The following is a 12,421-nucleotide window of genomic DNA, read 5'->3' on the forward strand; positions in this document are numbered from 1 at the left end:
TTAAAAGCATAACACAAATATTATTTGATCTTGGCTTTAAGGAATGCACAACTTATGGTTTTGTTCTATTAGGATATCTTTAATCCTCAATAACACACACATCCTTGAATAATAAAAAAAATGAACTGAAATATTTAAACAAATTGCTTAGTGAATTCATATTCTAGGAATCGACCAGCAATTTTATTTTACTTAAATGCAAAAAATTACTATAAAAAACATATTCATGGAAATACTAGATTGAATATTTGTACTTCTATATTGAATACAAATACATGACATTTTAATTTAACATTTCAAACGATAAAAATTGTACTTGTATTTTATGGATGACCTACTCATAAAATTATAATAAAAGTAATGAGTGAGCTTAGAATTTATTCACTGTTGTATAAGACATTAAATTTCTCTAGTTAAAATAAAATTAAAAGGTAATCTCATTACAATGAGAATATTTTAGGATAATGATTTTACAATTTTTTACTAGATCATTATCTATTTGTTAATCCACTCAATAAGCTTATTCCTATCTCATCTAATGCATGACTGAATCTTCTCCTCCAATGCCTTTTTGTAGCCAAGATTCCAAAAACTCCCCAAAATCCAATAGAAACACTTGTCATCCACTCTATATACCAATGCCATGGAATTTCTCCTCCCTCGTTATCCTCATTCTCAAGATGAGGGGTATGTATGCTATAATTTGGTATCTCTCCACATCTACATGATTTTTTGTTAACTAGGAATCCACAAAGATCATGATTCAGAGTGAAATAAGTGGAATTGAATGTATTGAATCGTCTTCCTTCTAGTATTCTTCCACAGAGATTATTGTTGGCTACAATGAAAAAGCTTAAATAGGAAACTTGTAACATTTCATTTGGAATCCTTCCTTTTAGTTTATTATTTGAAATATCAAGTGACTCTAACTTTGCAAGTAATCCAAAACTGCTTGGGATCTCTCCTAAAAGACTATTATATGATAAGTTCAATGTGTGAAGACTTTTAAGATTCCCCATTATTGAAGGAATGTTGCTTGATAGATTATTTACAGATAGATCAATGCAAGTTATAAGTAACATCACTGAACTAACATACACCATTTCTAATCCTTTGTTGAACACTTAGATCTCTTCTTTGTAATAGTAAGAGCCACAATCATTGTCATGTGAGTTTCCCATTGTAGAATTCCTCATACTTTTCAATGTTGCTAATTGTTGTGGGATAGAACCTATCAAATAATTTTGTGAAATATCCAAAACATGGAGACTTGATAGATTGCTTAATTGATGTGGAATGTTTCCTTCAACCTTGTTAGACCTCAAAACTAGTATCATCAATTCAAAGAAATGACCCAGAAAAGATGGTATGTTCCCAGAAAAATGGTTGTTGGCCAAATCTAGAATTTGCAAGCTAGAACAGTTCTTAAGGCTTGATGGAAAGTTTCCCTTTAACATATTGTCCTTGAGGTGAAGTGAACTGAGTCCACTTAGCATTCCCATATGACATGGTATCTCTCCCATTAATCCAATACTTGCTAAGTTTAATCTTGTTAAACTAGAATAATTAATTATGGTTGATGGTATTTTACCAAATAATTTATTGTTTGAGAGATCTAAAACCTCCATAGATTGTAGAAGGCCAATTGAAGAAGGTATTTCACCACGTAGATCATTTGTTGAAAGTGACAAAAATTGAATGGATGGTATAAGATTTCCAATATCCACTGGAATAGATCCTATGAATCTAATATTAGACAAATCCAATACATCCATGATTGATGTTGGCATTGAAGAAAAAGGAAGAGGACCTTGTAACATATTACTGTGCAAATCAACACTTTGAAAACCTTTTGCAATCAAGCTTGATGCAACATTTCCTTGCAAGTTATTGTATGACAAGTTGAGATATTCCAAAGGAAGCACCCCTAACCAATCTGGAATATTTCCATATAGACTATTATTGGAGAGATCCAAATTAGACAATCTATATTGTGTGGAAATGAATGGTGGAATTATGCCCTCGATACTACATGAAGTTGAGCTCAAGCTCTCAAAATAAATTGTGGGTATCCAATCTGGTTCAATTGTGATAGACAACTCATTGTAGGATAAATCAAGATGAGAAAGTTTGGTCAATTTTTTAATAAAACTAAGAGAAATATTTCCCCAGAGATTGTTTGAAGATAAGGTAATGGACTTGAGACTAGGAAGACTTGCAATTGAAGTGGGAATGCTACAATTTAGTTGATTAAAGGAAAGACCTAGATACACCAAGGAGGAAAGACTTCCCAACTTATAAGATATATTTCCACTTAGACCATTGGAGGATTGGTCTAATTCTATCAAAAAGGAAAGATTACCTAACTCGATAGGTATATTTCAACTCAAAGAATTCCTAGAAAGATCTAAATTCACCAAAGAGGGAAGGTTACCCAACTTAGAAGGTACATTTCCACCCAACATATTTCTAGCGAGGCCTAAAGTAGTCAAAGATGGAATTTGACCAAGTTATGGTGGAATCTCTCCATTCAACGAGTTGCCATATAAAACTAAATTTTGGAGGGTGGAAAGATTTCCAATGGAAGGAGGAATAGGACCTTACATATTTTCCATATATGTCAATCTAAGATAGATGAGAGAGGTGATATTTCCAATACAAGGTGGCATACTTCCTTTTATATTAGACATTGAAAGAAGAAGGACATTGAACTGAGACCATTCCTTGCATAATATTTGACTTAGATTTCCACTAATTAAGTTTTCTCCCCCTAATATAGCTCTTTTAGAGAAGGCAAGCAAGAGAGACTCAAGGGAAATGAACCACATAATAATGGACTTCTAGACAACCAAAGCGAAACCAAAGTAGTCATATTTCCTAACCACAAAGGTATTGGTCCTTCATAGCTGTTGTAACCCAAGTGACGGTGGGTTAAAAATGATAGGTTTTGGATAGCATTGGGGATGTGCCCTAAAAGCATGTAGTATGAAAGGTGGATCTTTTGGAGATTAGGCAGATGAGAAAGGGGTGCTTCCAATTGCTTTCCTATCATATTCAGCACTACTCCACTAAGGGACAAGTATTTCAATTTCTGCAATTTTTTTGTCCACATTAAACTAGGATTGTACACTAGTTCCCCATTACCACCATAAGAAACTTGTCAAACATCATTAAAACTTCCAGCTGAGAGAGATTCCCTAATTGGTAGGGAATTGTACCATCAAACCTAGCAAATGACAAGTTGAGATACTTTAAGTTGTACAAGGAGGCAAAATGCTCTAATATTTGATGTTCAAAATTATTGAAGCTCAAATCTAGATGTCTCAATTCTTAAAGGGAAAATAAAGCTGCATGTAAACGACAGTGATAACCACTCAAATTTCTATAAGAGGAAGCTTAAATCGTGAAAAATGAGAGGTTGCTTTGTTAAAAGTACCTGTTGGAACTGTACCATTGAACATGTTCTCGCACAAGTGGAGATAAGATATGTTGTGCAAGGAGGCAAACTAATTTGGTATTTCACCTTCAAAATAATTGAAGCTCAAATCCAAATGTCTCAATTCTTTCAGGGAAAATAGACAAGTTGAACATCAACGAAATCTAGTAAGAGAAAGCTTAAAATAGAAAATATGAAAGATGGTTTTGTTAAACATACCTTTAGGTAGAACACCACTCAAATAATTGAAGCTTAGATCTAGATGCTTCAACTGTTTTAAATGGAACAAATCTCTAGCAAGTCTTCTATTAAATGGCCTACCCCAATAATAATCCACATAACTATCCACATTCTCCACATGATTGGCAAGATGGAGTTTGAGAAAATTTGAGTTGATGGAGCTACATTCCACTCCCCTCCATTCACAACAGTTAAAGCCTTGCATGAATGCAATAGATGTAAAGGATGTAAGTTGTTCTTGAAAGTAAGAAGAGCATCTCTTTCATGTGGCAGGCACATGGTATTTCCATTTATCATCTATGAATACCATGATAGTACGATTAAACATAAGCATATGACAACAGAGGAACAATCCATGGGAAGAATTCAGATTATTTCATCTACAACAACAATAATTTTGATAAGAGATCGCAACCATCAAAATTGAACCAAATAAGAAAATATTTACTACTGGAATTAAAAATAGAAAAACAACAAAGAGAAATGTTGGTAGCTACCAAAGGTTTAATGCATATAGCTTGAACAATTGCAAGAAGAGTGAGTAATGAGGAAGGGAAAGTGAGATTAAATAAGCAGGAGAGGACATGAAATGAATGAAGGAGAACAAGTCAACATGATGGTGGACATGGAAAAATGAATTTAACATGACATTCATGACATGGATACAAATATTAATGGAGCAATCAAATCAAAGGTTGTTGAAGATCGAGAAAAAATCCCACCTTTCCTTTAACTTAGCCTAGCTCGGGAATGCCTAAACTAATAATCAGAGGCAAGTTTTATCTTGATGTATGAATCATATTTTGGAGGGCATCTTATAGGGGAGAGGACCCGCTACTTGAACACCCTAACTTTGCGCTTATCAAAACCCTACATAAAAATTTCAAGTCACTCACAATTTTTTACAACAGCTTACTTGGCAAGTCATATACTTATAAGTAATGTTTCAAGTCCATGTCACTTGTTACGATGCCAAATCAGCATGCTTTTTTCCAAGTTGTCCAAAACAATGCAAAAAAAAAGTGAGACCAATGGTCATGCATAAAGGGTACCCGTAGTTGAACAACTGATGTGGCATCACATCATTGGCTACTTTTTAGATCAAAGGGTACATTTTCAATCATTTTTTGGTAATCATCATTGTACTAACAACTTTAAAATCACAAGTATTGGTGCAATGTTGTCAAAAAAAATTGGACATTAAGTCAGCAAGTGTAGGTATAAAGTAAACAATTTCTATCACAACCATTCGAACCCATTCAAGTACTAGGTCGTCTCCCCTATATGATAAAATGTTCATATTAATGTTTTCTATTTTATTTTTATTTTTTTGAAATATACTTTAAATTAATTTTAAAAGATTAATAAATAAGTTTAAAACAAAAATTTTGGAAGATTAGTATTATTTTATTCTATTTGTATCTTGTTGTTCAATCTTAGTGATATTGATGTTGTTTTGCATTTTTTATCATTAGTCTTCTTTAAGTTTTATGTTTATATCCATTGTATGAAGTCTCTATAAGTATTTTACTCCTAGCTAGTGTCGTGTGTGGACATCATTCAACAAACTCTTACCCTTCGATAATTTAGTTGTACAACATCTAGTTTATATCTATTTGTGTTTTCTTAAACTTTGAAATTTCTTATGTAGCTATCATTTTCCAAATTTTCAAAAGTCCTATCATCACCTTTGCATTTTGAATATAGGTATTCATCGTATTCTTCAGATATCTAGAATCATTACTTACTCAGATGAATTATTTAGCTATCTGAGGGAGAAAAAAATAGCATTTGGTAACCTTCTATGGTATATTATGACATCCTACCATTCCTCTACACCTTAGCCTAAGCATCATCCTTGTTTCTTGTATTAAAGATCATATATGTTTTTTTGTCATATGTTCCTTTGTTGTGTTGTATTCTTGTTAACTTAGTATCCTTTGGAATTGTGGAGCTAAACAACTTTCTCTTACCATTCACACTAGGTTACTTCTCTTTTGCACTAGTAATTAACTCCTTACAAATTTATCTATTCTCTCTTTTTTTTTTTAGTCTTAGAAAAATGAAGATTAAGTGTACACACTCTTTTTTTCCCCATTTTGAAATGACTACTAATGGAGATCAAAAGAGCAAAAAAGGTTTCAATTGATTTGTCATCACAAAGGGTCACACTCCCTTTCTCCTCTCCTCAAATTGTAGGGTTTTTTTCCCTCCTAATTAGATGAAGGATTGACTTTCTTCTCTTCACACTATTTTTGAAGTAATTGTTTTAAAATTAAAACAATGTATTCTTTTGTTTAATTTTGGTGTATCTTGTATGTTGACTTAGCATATTGTACTAGATTCATAATCAATGATCTTTTCACATCATTTTCCAATGCACAACCTAATGCATTCATGTCATTAGTATGCTACCAAAATGATAGATCTACATATATTAATTCATTTCAAATATTAACTTGTCTATCTACTTGAAACACCACTTATGATCAAGCTTTATTTTGATACAATTATAAAAGGCTTTCTTACCTAGAATCCACTATTCATCAAAAAGATACAAATTTAGATGTAAATTATATCAATTTAAAGATCAAAATAATTTATAATTTTATTGAAATCAAAAGCACTCAAATTTAAATGTGAATTATATTAATAATGACAAAATTTCCTCACAATAATATTTATGATTTTATAAAGATTTAACTAATAGATCAAACTGAATATCCCTCCAAAAAAATATTATTTAATTGCAAAGATGCAGATTTAAAGAGAATAACAAATAAGGTTGATCTATATTATTAGTCCCTACCTTGCATAAGGCAGGGTACTAATGTTTTCGATGGGGATCATGTGCATTAATTATTTTCAACTAAAGACAATGAATTTCTAAAGTTAAAAAGCTATTTATTTTTTAATCAATTTTGAATCAGGAATTCTTATTTTTCGATTGGCCCGATGGCATTTATGCCAGGGTAAAACTAATTTCTTGACATCAGAAATTGGGAAAAAAACTAATTCTAGAAACTTCTTTCCACTATTTCCAGCTTGCTCTAGAATTTTCATTTTTCGTGTCTAATGTTGACATATATAAGCTAGATAACATTCAAACACATTCCCCTGGCCCATCTATTCAACATGCCCATTCATGATCTTCAAGAGCTGGGACGAAGGAACCTGCAACACAATCACTATCATTACCTGCAACACAAACACTATCACAAATTGGTCAAGAATGTGGACAGTAGTCATCACAATCAAATGAACTACCTCTCTAATTGGCTTAAGGCTTCTCTATACCTGCACCTGTAGCAAAGGAAACAACTTCATCAAATGGGTCTTGCATCCATCTATCCACTTGGGTGATCAATTGCCTGATGATAATGGAAATGTTGTATAGAAATCCGTACTTTGATCTATTGCTAATGAAGACTTTGCCCTCGGTGTTTTTCCCGTTTCTATATTTGTTTCTGGATGATCTTTGGACGATCTCTTGGAGGTTTTGGCAGGGGCATCACAAATGCCAATGCAAAGAAAGATTTGCGTAGCATGAGGATTATGTAATCATTTTGAATGTTCACAGCAGCCTTGGTCTTGAATATTGGAATGCCACCTGCTAAAGCAATTGGAAATATCTCCGCATGTTTTTCCATGAATAAGGACAGGTGTAGCTCCCCTCGTGATGTCAAATGGTTTCAAATGCATTTTATTAAAATGAGTCCAATCTCCACGTCTCCTTCTTGCATGTTCCAAAACCCTAAATGCATAGATACATATGTTGAACCTGGTGAACAGATTCAACAAATGATTAAAATCTTGAAATAAATAGGAGCTATCATACATAGAAATAAATATAAGGCTGTCATTTATTTGTTCCTCTATGCATTTCTTTATTGGTTTTTAATATTGACTTAGCCAGCGAAAATACCATTGTTGGTTGTTCACGCAACAGGGAATAGCAGGGGCACCCACAATAGCGGTTTTCCATACATCTAATCTCGAACAAAGAGTGCTCTCTTTCATAGGACATAATTGATTCATCCTTATCTTAGGCTTTGACACATAATTAATTCATTCTTATCTTAGGCTTCTAAGTCCCCACACACAATTAAATCATTCTTATCTTACTAAATTTGTCCTTATAAAATGAAAATTAATCTATTAAAATTAATTTTTAAAATATAATCTCTGAATTTTTTTTTATTGCATATAATTTTCTCTTTAAAATGATTTTAAAGATATAACCTCTTTTACTTTAGTTAGCTGTATTTTATTTTATTTATATAATTCAATCAAATTCTATGTCAATTTTAAAACTTAAAATATTCACAAAATTGAGTCTGTAATACTGAAGAGAAACATATTTAAAAATATTAATTTTATTAAACATTTCACTGCCATATATATATATATATATATATATATATATATATATATATATATATATATATATATATATTACACACACACTCTCTCAACAAAATTTAAAACAATAGAAATAATATATATTAACTAATTTATATAAATCTAACAATTAACTTATAATGTTTTAAAAAGTTAAAGGCATTTTGAAAATTTTAAAATCTATTATTTAAATTGTTGTCCCATAATTAAATTTGTACTTATAAACTACATAACTTTAAATTTACAATTATTTCTATAAAATTTATGAAGTAATTTACTAACTAGATTTCTACATGTAAAGTATTTTGATTTATGAATTAAATAATTTCAAATGTATGGTATTTTTCATACAAATTTAATCTTCAAACATAAATTATTGAGTTTGTCTACGAGCTAGTATTTCAATATTGTTTTTATGAGTATGAGTGATGATAACCACCACCACCACAACAACAAAGGACATCTAGCGATATTGAAAGTGGTAGAATAGTTTTAGTTGATGACACTAATGCGAAAACTTGTTATATAATTACTCTTACCCTTCTTGTGACTAAACGAGACAAACGTTTACACATTATGTTCTAGGCACAAATCAATCTTCTACTTCAAACTAAAGACAGGGACTCTAGCTCTTTCAGAGCTCTTATTATATTTAATATCATGGCTGCATATTGCATTGCCTCGTATCTTTACACCATCTCTTGATAGTATTTGAAACTAATTTCATGTAGGTGAAGATAGGATTATATATGTAGTTTTTCCTTCCTCTCATTTGATTATTTTAGGTTCTTTTCAAACAGTATGGCAATAATGAGAGATGACAAGAAAATGATTGAAGCGGGACAAATCAAATGAATGATTAGAAATGACAAGATGTATTATCTTTTCAAATAGTCAGAGATGATAATTGTCAAACTCTTGTGCAGAGGAAGGTGGAAACATGTGAATCTATCATTTCCAACACACAAATATTGATAGAAAACACACGACGTCAAACTACGTGTGGAAATATAGAATTAGAAATAATTGTGACCACACAACTCCAAAATCTGTTCTCGTGAAAAGTCTTCCAATATTATATTCATTGCAACTACACCTTTCAAAGAATGAAGAGAAGTCTTTCATAGACAATAACATGTAGTTTAAATGACATAATTTAATCATGATAGTAAGAGTTTGTCTTATTAAAAAAGTTAACTATTCATACTTCTAAATCATATTTATATAATGTATATTTTAGGTAGGAACATTGTCATTTTAGGAAGCACCCTTTGAATCTATTATAAAGTTTTAGATTTGATTATGTTTAAATTAAGTTGCAATGTCTTAAATTTTCATTTGACACATTAAGGATAAAATTAGATAAACATTTTTTTCTAATACAAATGTGACAAAGTTTTTCTTATTGTACATCATGTATCTATAACATGAGATGGTATAATATAATGATTTTTTTGATAAGCTTATGAATACCCTAATCATATTGATACAACTAGAAGACTAACTATAGCATAGTCTTAACGGTGCAACCAAAACAAGCAATAAGTCACTCCTCAAGTATTCCAAAATGAAGGAAAAAAATGGAACAACCCCTCTCGATTTAGACTTGGGATGCAAGTAATAACTCATATTACTAAAAATAAAGTGCATAGCTAAAAATTTGGAGTATGTTCTCATGTTTGCATAGAATTTGGGTTAAAAGTAAATTGACCCACCCCTAGGAGCTTAGCATCTAAGTCACATTGTCTCAAACTTTAGAGTTTGGGCTACAAGATGCAATGTTGCTACAAATCAAGGGTGAAATTCTAATCCTTTCTTAACAACACTTCTCAAGGTTTAGATTTTAATTCTAACTTGGAAATTAAGAAAAATAGGGAAGACAAATAATCTAAGACTATCATTTCTCAACATTTAGATTTTACTTAACCACTTACCACATTAAAAATGGACTACATCAAATGTAGAATTTGGACTTTGTAATTAATACTTTAGACTTCAAGGTTTGGATTTCATCTCTACAACAACATAATTTGAAGATAAGTTTGGTCAACATGTATATAACTCAAAATTTACATTTTAATATGTACAACTTTCTTTTTTTACTATGATAGATTTTTTCTTACAAGCTACGGATCTAGTAAATTCTTAGCAATTGTTAGATATAGCATAACTCTATCATTTTGTTTGTTGTTATAAAATGGTTTAGAATAAGGGTATAGGCACTCATAGTTCGATATAGACCGAGAATAATTTTCTCAAATGCCTCAAAAAGTACTTCAAATCCCCTTCCAAATATAATTTTTTTTCTTAAGAATATTTCATGGGGAAAAATTAAAAACTATCATAAGGGAATAATTGAAGAAGGTAATAGAACACTACCAAACATCAAATCAATATATAAAAGCATTATAAATCCCTAATGTAACATTGGGTTAAGTGCATGGAAATGGCAAAGAATTAGTTGCTAGCCCTAAGATTTAAAAGAAGTATGTTTTTGGTATGTAAAACATAAAATATGTTTTTTTTTTTTGTGCACATATTAAATAATTGAACTTTCTTTTAATGATAACACCCCTAAGATTTTCAAAGCTACTACGGTTTTCTCCTCCCATGCTGCTATTTTCTGATTTAGGGGTTTTTGGCCCTCCCTTTCTACCCTTCATGATTGGATTGCCAAGTTTTGGAGGCCAATTTTGTTTGCAAATCTTCCGATTTACACTATTGCTAAAGGCTTTTTTATTGTCAAGTTTGATAATGTTGAAGATAGAAGATCTATCTTGTGTGATTATAGCTTCTCTTGGGAGGATCATTTCCCCTTGATGGACAAACCCTAGCATAAGGATTTTGACCCACTTACAAAATCTTTTAATAAGATCCCTATTTGGGTTATGCTTTCGAATCTTCCCATGCATCTCTAGTTGGATTCTATTTTGGAATCTGTTGGGGAGGCTCTTGGGGAGTTTCAAATTGTGGATACGACAACCTCTGATGTTAAGCATTTGACTTTTTCCTACATCCTAGTTGAGATGGATGTCTCTAAGGGTCTGCCTGAGAAGATTTTCTTGGGTTCTTCGTAGGGTATTTGGACTCAGAGCCTGGATTATGAAAGTCTTCCCTTCTAATGCAAGAAATGTCACATGACTAGCCATGTGGCAGCTTGTTGTTCATCTATTAAGACAAGATCAAAGCGTGCGCCTTCCTGATGGGCGGGTGCTTCTGATGAGCATCACACTATTTCTAAATCTTCTTCTATTTGAGAGAAAGTTGTTGAAGGGTCTCTTACTTCTGATGATTTAGAGGATACTACTCCTGATGTTCTAGTTTAGCTTGTTTTGGAGGAGGGGCTTGCTTTCCAGGATGTTGATGCTATTGTCTTGAATGTAGTCCCTTTTCAGTCTATTGTCTCTGGCCTTGCTGTCGTCTCTAGACCTGTAGTACAAAATGTTTTCGATTTGGGATCTCCCAAAGTGGCCTCTCTTAGGGTGAGTGTTTTAGTGGATGATACTTATTCTCTAGTCTACCATGTGGACTCCTTCATTTCTTTTGGGGATTGGCAGAACAATGCGACTAAGCTAGAGGATGGATGGACAACAGTAAAAGGAAAGAAATCTAAGTACTCTATCCCTCCTCTAGATAAGAATCTATGGTCCCACAAGGGAGATTTTAAATCTAAATCTAAATCTTAAGTTCCTTTGTTTTGGGTTGTTGTCCATTGTTGAGGGAATTTTTTGATTTTTCTCCATCTTTGCTTGGTGACTCACACTGTTGTATTTGGGCCTTATATTGTTATATCTTTTGATTTGATGTACAAGGTTTTGATTCCTTTCAAAACCTATTTTTACTTTTAAAAAACACCCCTAAGATTGGAGGTTGTACATCGCTTGTGGTTCCTTAATTCATGTTGTTAATATAAAACAACTTAAATTTATTCTTCAACCTCATTAAATTTAAATTTTTTGCAATATTTTTTACAAAATCAATACCTAAATTCTAAATGAAGATCTCCTAATATTTCTAGCCATAAAATTATTTATATTCCAAATAAAATAATCTTTCTAGCCATAAAATTATTTATATTCCAAATAAGTTAAGATATTTGATTTTATTTCTTCAAACATTCTCTTTGTATTCCTTAAATACATATTGGATATTGTGTAATAAGAAATGGTGAGAAATGCTAAAGGGGATAGTGTGAGAAAGTAAAGTAGACCAAGATAACTGAGGTGGGGAGGGGAGTGAATCACTTATGTTCTTAAAACATCTTTCAATATCCTTATTAATTCTGAAACATGTAAATAGTAGATGCAACAACCACAAAAATATAACCATGCACAACAACACCAT

General features: G+C 31.7%; 1 pseudogene; it reads right to left on the reverse strand.

Annotated features, from left to right (window-relative positions):
* Nucleotides 1–491: 491 nt before the first annotated feature.
* LOC149549548 (uncharacterized) lies at nt 492–3,973 on the reverse strand (annotated as a pseudogene).
* Nucleotides 3,974–12,421: the final 8,448 nt, after the last annotated feature.

This window comes from Cupressus sempervirens, chromosome 7 (assembly GCF_028749045.1).
Source record: "Cupressus sempervirens isolate cs-2001-9-10 chromosome 7, ASM2874904v1, whole genome shotgun sequence".
Taxonomy (NCBI): domain Eukaryota; kingdom Viridiplantae; phylum Streptophyta; class Pinopsida; order Cupressales; family Cupressaceae; genus Cupressus; species Cupressus sempervirens.